Here is a 13,235-nt window from a genome sequence, read left to right on the forward strand (position 1 = left end):
CTGTCAGAGAGCATTTTCTAGAATTTATTGACATTGATGATACTACAGGAGCTGGTATGACAAATGTGCTTCTTAAAAAGCTGGAAGATACAGGAATTGCGATAGCTGACATGAGAGGTCAGGTGCCAACATGAGAGGAAAGAACAGAAGTGTGCAGACACAGATCCGAGAGTTAATCCCTCGAGCTTTTTTTGTCCCATGCAGTTCTCATTCATTGCACTTGGTGGTCAGTGATGCAGGATCAGCTTCTAGTGAGGCTGCTGAATTTTTTAATGTAATTCAAAGCATCTATGTATTTTTCTCTGCCTCAACTCATCAATGGCAAATTTTGAAGCAACATCTGGGAACATCCTCTATAACACTGAAACCATTGAGTGCCACACGATGGAAAGTCAAGTGGAGGCGATAAAGCCTATCAAACACCAAATTGGGAAGATAGATGATGCCATCGTTGCCATTATGGAGGATAATGCTATGACAGGAACTGTTTGTGGGAGAACAGTGGCAGAGAGAAATGGAATCACCAGAAACATACATAACTTCAAATTTCTGTGTGGCTTAGTGTTGTGGCATGACATACTGTTTGAAATAAATGTTGTAAGCAAGAGACTCAAAGGTGTTGACCTTGATATATCTGGAGCAATGGAACAATTGGACAAAGCAAAGTCAGACCTACAGTCTTACCGGTCAGATGAGGCATTTCAAAATGTTCTGAAGAGTGCACAGAAGTTGGCAGAGAAACTTCACACTGAAGCTATTTTCCCACCCATTCAAGAATACAAGAGTCACCGAAGAAGATGATATTTTGATTACAAGGCACGGGATAATCCCATAAGAGACCCCAACAACAATTCAAAGTTGAATTCTTTAACCAGGTGCTAGATTGTGCAATACAGTCAGTTGAAGAACATTTCATGCAGCTCAAGGAACACGGCAGTATATTTGGGATGTTGTATTATATTCCAAAACTCCTCATTATACCTGAAGAAGACCTACACCAACAATGCAGGGCACTAGAGACAGTGTTGACACATGATGACATGCATGATACTGATTTGAGTGATTTAGGTGATGAACTGAAAGCCCTTTCAAGATACATTTCAGCAGGATCAACTCCAAAGGCTGTTCTGGAATATATGTGCACAAATAAGATGACCACCCTCTTTCCAAATGCTTTTGTTGCTCTACGCATACTTCTAACACTTCCTGTAACAGTTGCCAGTGGAGAACGCAGCTTCTCCAAGCTGAAGTTAATAAAAACACTTTGACGCTCCACAATGACACAGGAGAGGTTGGTTGGCCTTGCAACCAACTCAATAGACCATGAGCTGGCCCAGACTGTGGATCTTCAGGAAGCAGTTCAAATCTTTGCACCCAAGAAGGCACGGAAAGCACCACTTTGATTATTCAAACAGATAAAAATGCCAGTGTTTACTATGCAGACAAGAAAAGTTACATCAGCTGTTCAGGCATATGAAAGTTTCATAGATTCATAGATTCATAGATATTTAGGTCAGAAGGGACCATTATGATCATCTAGTCTGACCTCCTGCACAACGCAGGCCACAGAATTTCACCCACCACTCCTACAAAAAAAACCTCACACCTATATCTGTGCTATTGAAGTCCTCAAATTGTAGTTTAAAGACCTCAAGGAGCAGAGAATCCTCCAGCAAGTGACCCGTGCCCCATGCTAAGTTAAGTGTTACTTAAAATTTTTGAACAAGGCATTTAAAGTTAGTTCTCCTTTATTGGGGTAGGTAGCAGAGCAATACCATGAGAGGAGTAGAAGAGGAAGAAGTGAGAATTGAGACCTTTCAAAGTTTTGGCCCAAGCAAGGGGGTATGGGCACAGGTGACAACTTTTTTCTGCACCGGTGGGTGCTCACGCCCTTCCTGCCCCTGGTCCCACCCCTACTCCACCCCTGCCCAAAGTCCCCGCCCCTCCCTGCCCCTATTGAATCCCTCCCCAATCCCCACCCCAGCCCCGCCTCCTCCCCTAAGCACACCGCTTTCCCCCCCTCCCTCCCAGGCTTGCCGTGCAAAACAGCTGTTCCACGGCGCAAGCGCTGGGAGTGAGGGGGGAGAAGCAGGACGCGGCAGCATGCTCAGGGGCAGAGGCGGAGCGGAGGTGGAGGTGAGCTGGGGCAGGGCAGGGAGCTGCCGGTGGGTGCAGAGCACCCACCAATTTTTCCCCGTAGGTGCTCCAGCCCCGGAGCACACAAGGAGTCAGCACCTATGGATATGAGGGCGTCATTTGAGCTCCCCGCTTCAGGTGCCAAAATGTTGTGGACTGGCCCTGATGGGAAGTTCCTATTAACTTTAATCGATCTATCAAACCTTTATCTAGCATTACTAGAACATGGTTTCTGAAACTTAGCGGATCACTATTTTGCTCTAAGTATTTTAGTTGGCACCATGTTTATTAGGGAGGATTGAACCATGCTCTCAGTTGCCCTAGTGCAAAGCCAGACAAATTTCTTTGACTTCAATGGATTTACATCAAGGTAACGGAAGAGAATTAGGCCTATTATGTACAGGATACACTGTCTTAATAGGTGATTCACCTGTAACTTCATCATCACTGTCTAGCCCTATCCATTTTTATGTATAGTAAATATATTTCAGTTTCTTAACATATAGTCACATTTCAGTTTGTACAGGCTTTTATGGGCAGTAGGAGGATATAAAAGTAGACCAGCAGCTCTCTTAATCCCCACACTCCAACAGCTCTCTTGGGCAGGTGGACAGGTGAGCAGCATGAGTTTTACTTGTCAGTCAATGTGAAGATTAGAATTCTGACCTCCCCAAGCCCATGTGTCTCCATGGCTGCTGGGAGAGTGAGCGAAGCTGGGATTTATGACTGATGGTTATGGCCTGCAGCCCCCAGATAGTGCCTGTCATTTCTATTTGCTACTCTGACATCAAGTGGCCACAAGAGCAAGTATTCGGCAAGGGTCCAGTCTGTTTCTTCCGTCTCCCATTTGACTTTGAACTATGGATGCCAAAACCAAGATCTATGATCTCTAGCAGATGTCTCCTCACAATGTATTCCTTGCCACCAGAGAGGCATTATTCTCTTCTGGTCTTACTCCCCAACAGTTGTTCAGCCCTAGAATCCACCACTCATCATCTGCCAGTGGGGAATCGATTTTCCTATTGGGATGTAGTTTCTCCTTTGGGTGCTGGGTCTCATTCTTGCTTCTCAGCTTAGCTGTCTTGTTCTAGTGCTCGGGTGACTTCCACTGTGGCCCTCCCTCTACCCTGAAACCTCCAGTGCAGTACACTTCTCTACAGCCACTTACTACAGCTTATCCACAGACCAAACCACCAGTGTGGGGCCAGGAGCAATTTTCCAGTAGGGTTTCTAAAACCTCGCTATACCTGTCCCAGCATCCTGTTCCTTCAGCAACATGCTGAGGGCGTTTGCCAAGGAAATAATCAATGAGTGGGAATCAACGACTGGGTGGCTTTTGGGGGTGGAGGTTGTAATGGTGACCATTTTTCTAAGGCATAAGTTAAATCTTCTGGCTAAAGAGTCATCAGATCTAAGGAAGCTCACCTAGCATAAAGCTACCAAACTTCAATTGCTCTACTCTTTAAGGTACTCAGCTACCATAGTGTTATGTAACATAGTAAGGGAAAGGAAAAGAAGGGTGGGACAGAGACCAATCATTGTGATAGCCAGGCAGTCAACCACCACGTTGGGAGACAATCAATGCATCAGAAATCTGCAGATCTTTGGCTACTGGGAGGGTTAGTTAGGGTATGTCTACACTACAGTGGCTCATTTATGGTGTTGCAGCTGTGTTGCTGTATCACCATAGTGTAGATGCTTCCTACATTGACAAAAAGGGGTTTTCCATATATGTAGTTAAACACTTCTCCAAGAGGTGATAGCTAGGTTGATGGAAGAATTTCAACCTACACCATGGGTGATGTCAATCTAACTACAGTGCTCTGAGTGCAAAATTTTTGACAGCCCTGAGTGATGTAGCTAGGTAGATCTAATTTTTAAGTGTAGATCAGGCCTTAGAGCCAGTACTTAGAGCAGTAAGCAAGAGGAGGAAACTAGAGGGAAAAGCCAAGAAATTTACACTGCATGTCCCCACCTTTTACACACTGGATAAATAGGGCTTTATAACTAGGAAGGGATAAGGTACTGACAGTTTGGCAACTTTTTAATTACAGCAGTGTATCCCTGAAAGTGAAATGCAGATCAGCAGGCCCATTAACTGGAGGTCCCCTCAATGCCCCAGGTAAAGCCACTTAGGACTAGGGGTGATGATGCAGGCAATGCCGGCTAAGCAGTATGTAAGCTGTATCTTGATGCCCATAGTCCTTGCAAAATGATTAAACAAATTATTTAGACCACACATAAATGAAGGTTCGTGGCCTCATAAATTTGATCATTTGGGATAAAGTGGAATTCAGTCCTCCTACAAATTAGAGATTGATTTGGGATTAATGGAGGCTGGTCCATATTTTCCATACAAGAGACAGACCTGCCTGCATAAGTGACTGGCAACATGGACTTTAGCAACTGGTGCATCATTTGAGAGTGAGGAGGGAGTTTGGGTAAGTCCCTTCTCCAAAACTCAGCTTGTAAGAACTAGTTTCCATTATGCCTGGCCAATATGTCCCTTTAATTAGTATTTATTTTCTTTCTACCGTGTCCACAGCAGATACTCTTTCACACTACAACCTGCTCTAAGGGATCACCCAACCCATCAAAAACTTTTTGCCTAGAAGGTCTTTACATGAGTGTCTTACTAAACTACAGAAAACCTGGGGATGTTTTAAAGTGGCCACTTCACACTCGAGCAAGTTTCACGGTGTGTATTCACAAATATTTTTAAATTACCACTGGTAAAAAAGATAAAATCAAACCATTATTCTGCCTTGCTACAGCATTCAGCCAGGAGACAAAAAGCCAATAAGTTGGAGGGAGAGGGTGAGAGCAGGTAGCTCAATACCTACACAGCTCTAGTCATCAGTTATCAGATGGTACTCTTTGTTAAGTTTATGACTGACAGCAAGGAGCTTTACTACTACTGCAAATGTCAGCTCCAGATCATTATTTGATGACTATCATTGCTGGCATAAAGGTCCTCATGTAGAATAAAGCTAATGTTGCTGTCGTACAATTGAGTGCCCAGCCTGACATGCCTTTTGTCTGAATGTAAGCTATTGAACGTGATTTCACCCCCAATAAAACGGTTCATCCAAGAATATCACATACCAAGGGACATCAGAGTTTTCAGCTTTCTCCCTTAAAAGCTGTCTAAGATGAGTGGATGCTATCATGCATCCCTCCACAGTTAATAATGCTAATTTAGCACACTGACATGAGTATGTCCTTAGGGTGTTTCCTCTGTAACCATTATTGTTTTGTCACTTACATTAGTATTTAATCTACTTGTTTCATTGCCTTTTTGGCCTTCTGAATTCCCATTTTAACTTTAAGGTCCCTATTAATCTGGCTGAGGAGGACTAGACAGGACTCATTTTCGAGTCTATTAATGACACTCTTTAATCAGTAATAAGGATTACCAATACTAAGAGGAAAATATTTTCCCTGTGAGCAGACTATCCTATAACTGCCTACAGCAGGGTTTCCTTTTATGTTCCACAGAGACAGCTGATACTGACCATTTTGAAGACAGAATAGTCAATGGACCATTGTTCTGAACAAATATGGTGTTTCTATGTTCCTCGATAATGGGAAGCAGACATTGCAAAGAATAAAGTGTAATCCTTCTCCCCTTTCTTGGTTAGGTGGAGCCCATCTCTTCCCAGCAGTCCTCCTTCCCCGAACACCCTGGTACAGAAAGCCAAAGCCATCCAGTCAGCCATCTCCATGATGCTTGTGCCCCTCCCTGGGCTCTTACCTTTGACTGGGAAGATGGATGAGAACAATCATGGAGCAGGTCCTCAAAGAATCAATCCTGAAGCACTTGCATGAGAGGAAAGTGATCAGGAACAGCCAGCATGGATTCACCAAGGGAAGGTCATGCCTGACTAATCTAATCGCCTTTTATGATGAGATTACTGGTTCTGTGGATGAAGGGAAAGCAGTGGATGTATTGTTTCTTGACTTTAGCAAAGCTTTTGACACGGTCTCCCACAGTATTCTTGTCAGCAAGTTAAGGAAGTATGGGCTGGATGAATGCACTATAAGGTGGGTAGAAAGTTGGCTAGATTGTCGGGCTCAACGGGTAGTGATCAATGGCTCCATGTCTAGTTGGCAGCCGGTATCAAGTGGAGTGCCCCAAGGGTCGGTCCTGGGGCCGGTTTTGTTCAATATCTTCATAAATGATCTGGAGGATGGTGTGGATTGCACTCTCAGCAAATTTGCGGATGATACTAAACTGGGAGGAGTGGTAGATACGCTGGAGGGGAGGGATAGGATACAGAAGGACCTAGACAAATTGGAGGATTGGGCCAAAAGAAATCTGATGAGGTTCAATAAGGATAAGTGCAGGGTCCTGTACTTAGGACAGAAGAACCCAATGCACAGCTACAGACTAGGGACCGAATGGCTAGGCAGCAGTTCTGCGGAAAAGGACCTAGGGGTGACAGTGGACGAGAAGCTGGATATGAGTCAGCAGTGTGCCCTTGTTGCCAAGAAGGCCAATGGCATTTTGGGATGTATAAGTAGGGGCATAGCGAGCAGATCGAGGGACGTGATCGTTCCCCTCTATTCGACATTGGTGAGGCCTCATCTGGAGTACTGTGTCCAGTTTTGGGCCCCACACGACAAGAAGGATGTGGATAAATTGGAGAGAGTCCAGCGAAGGGCAACAAAAATGATTAGGGGTCTGGAACACATGACTTATGAGGAGAGGCTGAGGGAGCTGGGATTGTTTAGCCTGCAGAAGAGAAGAATGAGGGGGGATTTGATAGCTGCTTTCAACTACCTGAAAGGGGGTTCCAAAGAGGATGGCTCTAGACTGTTCTCAATGGTAGCAGATGACAGAACGAGGAGTAATGGTCTCAAGTTGCAGTGGGGGAGGTTTAGATTGGATATTAGGAAAAACTTTTTCACTAAGAGGGTGGTGAAACACTGGAATGCGTTACCTAGGGAGGTGGTAGAATCTCCTTCCTTAGAGGTTTTTAAGGTCAGGCTTGACAAAGCCCTGGCTGGGATGATTTAACTGGGAATTGGTCCTGCTTCAAGCAGGGGGTTGGACTAGATGACCTTCTGGGGTCCCTTCCAACCCTGATATTCTATGATTCTATGATTCTATGAAAACCTGCACCCCCCTGACTCCTTCACCCTTGCTCCCAGAGCCCAGTAATCATTGCTTATCTGTTTAGGGTCCTACCTGGTAGTATCATTAGTTCCCAAGTAGATAAGCAGCATAGGGTAGTGGCCAGAGAGATGAATGAGCCTCAGCAGCCTTTCCATAACATCTTGGATGCAGGCTCCAGGCATGCAGCACACTTCCTGGGACATCATGTCAGGTTGTCAGATGGATGTTTCAGTCTCCCTCAGAAGGGAGTCCCGAGCATAGCACTCTATGTCTCCTCCTTTTTGGTGTGATGGTTGTGAGCCTCTCAGTCTTTGGAGAAGGTGGCTCCTCCTCCTCAGATGTCGGGGTCTGCTCCTCACACCTCCTGCTGCTAGAACAGCATACTGGTTCTTGACCTCAATGGACAGGGGGCCTCGGTGGGGGCTGGAGCACTGTCTACTGCCCAAAGTGCCCAGCAGCCAGTTCTCCTCCTTCCTCTGGTGCCACTGCAGTCATCAGGCTAATGTCCTCCGTCCCATCTCCATGTACATCCTGCTGATGAATCATAGAATCATAGAATATCAGGGTTGGAAGGGACCCCAGAAGGTCATCTAGTCCAACCCCCTGCTCGAAGCAGGACCAATTCCCAGTTAAATCATCCCAGCCAGGGCTTTGTCAAGCCTGACCTTAAAAACTTCCAAGGAAGGAGATTCCACCACCTCCCTAGGTAACGCATTCCAGTGTTTCACCACCCTCTTAGTGAAAAAGTTTTTCCTAATATCCAATCTAAACCTCCCCCACTGCAACTTGAGACCATTACTCCTCGTTCTGTCATCTGCTACCATTGAGAACAGTCTAGAGCCATCCTCTTTGGAACCCCCTTTCAGGTAGTTGAAAGCAGCTATCAAATCCCCCCTCATTCTTCTCTTCTGCAGGCTAAACAATCCCAGCTCCCTCAGCCTCTCCTCATAAGTCATGTGTTCCAGATCCCTAATCATTTTTGTTGCCCTTCGCTGGACTCTCTCCAATTTATCCACATCCTTCTTGTAGTGTGGGGCCCAAAACTGGACACAGTACTCCAGATGAGGCCTCACCAATGTCGAATAGAGGGGAACGATCACGTCCCTCGATCTGCTCGCTATGCCCCTACTTATACATCCCAAAATGCCATTGGCCTTCTTGGCAACAAGGGCACACTGCTGACTCATATCCAGCTTCTCGTCCACTGTCACCCCTAGGTCCTTTTCCGCAGAACTGCTGCCTAGCCATTCGGTCCCTAGTCTGTAGCGGTGCATTGGATTCTTCCGTCCTAAGTGCAGGACCCTGCACTTATCCTTATTGAACCTCATCAGATTTCTTTTGGCCCAATCCTCCAATTTGTCTAGGTCCTTCTGTATCCTATCCCTCCCCTCCAGCGTATCTACCACTCCTCCCAGTTTAGTATCATCCGCAAATTTGCTGAGAGTGCAATCCACACCATCCTCCAGATCATTTATGAAGATATTGAACAAAACCGGCCCCAGGACTGACCCCTGGGGCACTCCACTTGACACCGGCTGCCAACTAGACATGGAGCCATTGATCACTACCCGTTGAGCCCGACAATCTAGCCAGCTTTCTACCCACCCTATAGTGCATTCATCCAGCCCATACTTCCTTAACTTGCTGACAAGAATACTGTGGGAGACCGTGTCAAAAGCTTTGCTAAAGTCAAGAAACAATACATCCACTGCTTTCCCTTCATCCACAGAACCAGTAATCTCATGATAAAAGGCGATTAGATTAGTCAGGCATGACCTTCCCTTGGTGAATCCATGCTGGCTGTTCCTGATCACTTTCCTCTCATGCAAGTACTTCAAGATTGATTCTTTGAGGACCTGCTCCATGATTTTTCCAGGGACTGAGGTGAGGCTGACTGGCCTGTAGTTCCCAGGATCCTCCTTCTTCCCTTTTTTAAAGATTGGCACTACATTAGCCTTTTTCCAGTCATCCGGGACTTCCCTGGTTCGCCACGAGTTTTCAAAGATAATGGCCAATGGCTCTGCAATCACAGCCGCCAATTCCTTCAGCACTCTCGGATGCAACTCGTCCGGCCCCATGGACTTGTGCACGTCCAGCTTTTCTAAATAGTCCCTAACCACCTCTATCTCCACAGAGGGCTGGCCATCTCTTCCCCATTTTGTGATGCCCAGCGTAGCAGTCTGGGAGCTGACCTTGTCAGTGAAAACAGAGGCAATGAAGTCTATGCGCTTCCGGAAGCTACACAGGTGTCCAGCCCAGAGTCCTTCCAAACTTCATAGCAAGTTCCCAGCACAGAAAAGTGCTCCTTACCCTCCCCCCCCCCCCGAAAATTAATCAATGGCAATAAGACAGAAGTGGTCTAGAGGTATGCACCAGATGGCTAAATCCCTTAGCCTCACCAGCCATTTTTTTACTTATTATGTAGTATTATTACAATTTATATTGAGAACTGGATATATCCTATCTGTGGATACAGTGTACTTGGTACTAATTGGTTATATGCTTGCCTGCCTGTCTCATTTGGTTTACAGATGCTGCCCTCACTTCTAATGTCCTCTTAGCTGCATGAGGAGCATACCGTAATGGGGGCATAGCCTTTATCTCTCGGTGTTTGCCTAATTCCTTTGAACCTGAGCAATCCTATATCCTTCATTCACTGCATTTCACCCATCAAATCACCCAAACCTCTGAGGGGAAAGTTCCGAGCCAGCTCACCAGATTTGCTCTCCCAATGTCAACAAAAATGAGAAAGCATTCTGTACCACCAAGAAAGGAATATGGGCAAAGCTGAGCTCCTGGACCCTATTATGTCTGAAAATATTATTGTTGCCTGGGAAACCATTCTCTTAGTATACATGAGATCACTAAATATATTCTATATGTTTATCTTTAGATCTGAGTTTATCACCTTGTCTATATGCTGTGTCAGGAGAAAAACCTGACATTGGATAAAACTTAGATTGCAACCTGCTAAAATCGATTATGTGTTTTGAGTGTTAGAGGCATTTTTCTAATGTTAAATGCAATACAAACCGTTCAGTGTCCAATATCAACAAATCTCATCTTCTGCTGTAAAGGTGGGCTATTCTTAGAGCCCTTCACATTCCAGGTTTAACTAGTGCTAGAAAGAAAAACAGTTCTTAAACCATCTGGTATATTATTAGCAGTTCAGTGAGCTCTGGATCAGGTGAGGCAGATAATCTGTAATCACAGTGAGACAGGGTTATTTGAGGATTGGGATAATTTATTTTGTTTGGCTGGTTGTGAAGGAAGATCGGAATATTGTTTGTTGGGGATTCTTTTTTTGTTTTTTTTAAGGAACTATACAAGCCACTTTTAATATCAGCCAAGTTACCAACAGGATCCTATTAAAAACAAAAGAAAAAAGAATAATTAGAAACCATCACTGAACAGTCAGGCCTTTTGTCTACATATTGTTTCCCATAACAACAAGCACAAGAGCATTTGCACCTAACTGAAAGTTTAGATCTCTGCAGCATGATCATCTTGTTCACTTCTCCTGAGACTTTCCATGGTGTCATAATGCAATATTCATGGCATCACACACATATCCCATTACAAAGTCTCAAATGAAGGACCTCTAAATAGTTTAGAGATAGGAGCAGCAGGCAGAGAACAATACTACTGGCCAGATAAAAATATATGATAGTAAGCAATAAGAAGTAAGGAAATAAAGTTAGATGGGGTTTTATTAAAATACAATGAGCCATATTCTGCCCTTGTACCTGTGTTTTCACATTCAATTGACTTCAGTGGGGATTGCACAAACGTCATCCTTGGGAACATGTCAGCTCTGGGTATTGTGTCTAAATCCAAGGAGAATATGAAAGGAGGTTTAGAGAAGAAAGGGGAAGGAAATATAATAATGTGATGCTAGAAAACTCTTTAGATCTCTGGAGTTATCTTAAATAAATAATTCAGTACAATCCTACTGCCTGCTTACTCAAATCACAAGACAACACTGTGCTTTCAAATTTTCTCTGAGGGTTGTATTAATTTCAATGGACTAAATGGACCCAAAGAGGAGAAGGTGTTAATATGACCCTGTCACTGTCCAACATAAAATAGTGTTAAACAAAGGTTGGGGTTTCGTATATGGAGACCTCAGCTTGCTTAGTGCCATGGCAAACACACCATTAAATTTTTTTTAACCTTTTATTAAAGGTATAGAAAAGAAGGGGGGGGGGAATGTTGAAGCATTTGAAATGAGAAGTAGTAAGGAAGATTTTCATTTTAATGACTTCCCTTCTTTCATTTCCCTTAAGATGGAAAGAGTTTTTATAAAGCATCCTCCTCTTCTCATACCCAACCCCATTTGGTAGTTGTTTAGATGGTATTAAAGATGGTAATAACTGTCACTGGGAGTGGGGGAAGAGAAGAAGTTAGTTGAGCTGTGTTGGAGCAGTTTTTGTTACTGTTAGAATCCGATCCCATTTCCCAGAAAACAAAACAAAACACACACAAGAGGGAAGAGAAAAGAACAGCAAAGATAGAAATGCAACTTCTCTCTCTGGTGTGGACTCTCACTTGCAACCTCACTGCTGGAGAAACATAGGACCAGCACATGGTCTTATCTACTACTTTGAGACCTGGCAAACTTGTACCAGCATCAGGTTGCTTCAGCTATTGCTTTTATCTGACTCTCTGGTAACACAGCAGTGTTGTGAAATATATGGTCTTGGCCAACTAAGTCAAACTCTTATTAGATAGAAGGAAAAAGTAGAAGGATAGGAAAGTGAAGAAACCAGGTGTGTGTGGGGGGAGGTAGGGTTCAGCCAAATCAGGTGAAGGTGGTGATGTCACCTGGGTACCTCTCTCTTGCCTGGTTGATCAGGATGATGAAGGCCTAATAGAATCACAATACATCCCAGATCCTAGAAGATGCTGAGGGTGGCAGCCATGATTGTAAAGCTCACTCTTTCCCTTTCAGTGAGCAATTTTTGTATTCCCTTCCCTCCTAATTTTCCCCCCAAAATATTTTTAGGGCCCGAAAAAGGGAGTAATGGTGGAATAACCCATCCCCTTATTATTTTGTCCACCAATTAGGCCTAATTTCTGACACACCACTTTTGATTAATTGATTTCTAGTCTCACACTTCTCTTGTTTATCAGGCATGGTCTTAACACAGTCCTTGAATTATACCAATTGACCTTTTTGTTTATACTAATACAATCTGTCTCCCTTTTGCATCTTTTCCCATAATTTATGATAAGCTGTTGTGCAATGTAAGAACTTTCACTCACTTATTACAGTTGAGCTCAGAATTTGGTTAAATTGCAGCCCTAGTTATTACAACAGTGTGATACAGGGCTCGTAGACTGAAATACATCCTTATATCATCTACACTCTAGCTCACAAACTGGGACCCAAAGCTGTGTTTCCGGAATACCAAATACTAAAACCTAGCCATGGACACTAAATTCCATTTTGTACTTCAAGATCCCAGCGTATCCATTGCTAGAAACAGTCTTTTTCTCTAGAAGGCCCAACTCCTTCATCCAAGAAATTAAGTAGGGGGAGAAGGAGTAGTGTGAGTAAAAACCATGTTACTAGGTCTTTCTAGAGTTCTGATTCTAATGGACAGGGCTGCTCTACTCATACAGCCAGCAAAGAATCCATGATAACCTTAGCTGAGAATACTTTGCACTCTATAAGCAGCTTAGCTGGAGCATAAAAGCATACACATACCTCGGAGCTGTAAGGCAGCACTCAGGAGTGCTCCACTAGCACGTTTTTGTCTGTTGTAAACAGGGCTCAATATCAGTGTTAAAGGAATTACGGGGATCATGCTGTTAGCACACATGGAAAGTGGAGGCTCAGGTGCATATATAGCTAACTGGGATACTTTTTTTTAATTTGAGGCACTTTAGTAGATATTCCAGGGTTTCACCAATAAGATCTACTGCTGCATATGGTACACACCCGACAAGGTAATTTTCAGTATTTCAGATGTGGTTC

The sequence above is a fragment of the Eretmochelys imbricata genome, chromosome 7, assembly GCF_965152235.1.
Source record: "Eretmochelys imbricata isolate rEreImb1 chromosome 7, rEreImb1.hap1, whole genome shotgun sequence".
Lineage (NCBI taxonomy): Eukaryota > Metazoa > Chordata > Testudines > Cheloniidae > Eretmochelys > Eretmochelys imbricata.